The 883-nt window shown below is 38.6% G+C and overlaps 1 non-coding gene across 1 annotated transcript; it reads right to left on the bottom strand.

Annotated features, from left to right (window-relative positions):
- Nucleotides 1–420: 420 nt before the first annotated feature.
- Nucleotides 421–529, bottom strand: LOC122068920. Its single transcript, XR_006137293.1, has one exon. It is a non-coding gene; the product is annotated as a small nucleolar RNA R71 (small nucleolar RNA).
- Between the last annotated feature and the right edge of the window lie 354 nt (nt 530–883).

Below are 883 nucleotides of genomic sequence, written 5' to 3' on the forward strand. Positions count from 1 at the left end.
ATGTACGTCTGCTCTCTTTAAAACCTTTCAATATGGGAGACCAACATCAAAACCCTTCACCTAAATCTCTGAAAGATAGGTTTTACCTTGCTAGAACTGCTCAACCTTCCTACATAGTTCTACCACAAGCCCAGGGCAATAATTTTGAACTCAAATCTCAATACATCACTATGTTGCCCCACTTCCATGGGTTGACCTCTGAGGATGCATACCTATTTCTAAGGAAATTTGAAGAGGTATGTGTTCTAATTAAGATCCAACAACTTTCTGATGATGTTGTTAAGCTTAGGTTTATCACTTTTGCATTAAAAGACCAAGCTAAGAAGTGGTTGTATAGGTTACCCACAAATTCCATAACCTCATGGGAACAGTTCACAGTTGTCTTCCTTAAGAAGTTTTTTCCCAAGTCACAAGACCAATAAGCTTAGAAGTGATATCCTTCTATTAAAAGGCAAAATCCTAATGAGTCTTTTTCCAAACTTATGGAGAGATTCAAGGATTTACTCTAAGAATACCCTCACCATGGCTTAGACTTATAGCATTTTTGTCAAATAATTTATGAGGGTATTGATTATCCAACTAAACAAATGATAGAGTCTATGTGCCCTGAGGGATTCACATCCTTTACAGACGAAGGAAAGGCATAGGAATTCTTACTTGACTTAGCTGACAAAACCCGTGAGTGGGAATCAACCCAAGAGAGTGAAAGAACCATAGGAGGAAAAGGATATTTTGTGGATAGGATAGTAGCCAAGGAAGCACATTTGGATAGCCTAATCAAGAGGATTGAGGCTATTATTCCTAGAGAGCCATCATCAGCCAATTTGGTTAAGATTTGTGCTTGATGCTAGTCCCCTGGACATGTCATAGAAGAATGCCCCAA

The sequence above is a fragment of the Macadamia integrifolia genome, unplaced genomic scaffold (genome assembly GCF_013358625.1).
Source record: "Macadamia integrifolia cultivar HAES 741 unplaced genomic scaffold, SCU_Mint_v3 scaffold482, whole genome shotgun sequence".
Classification (NCBI taxonomy): Eukaryota; Viridiplantae; Streptophyta; class Magnoliopsida; order Proteales; family Proteaceae; genus Macadamia; species Macadamia integrifolia.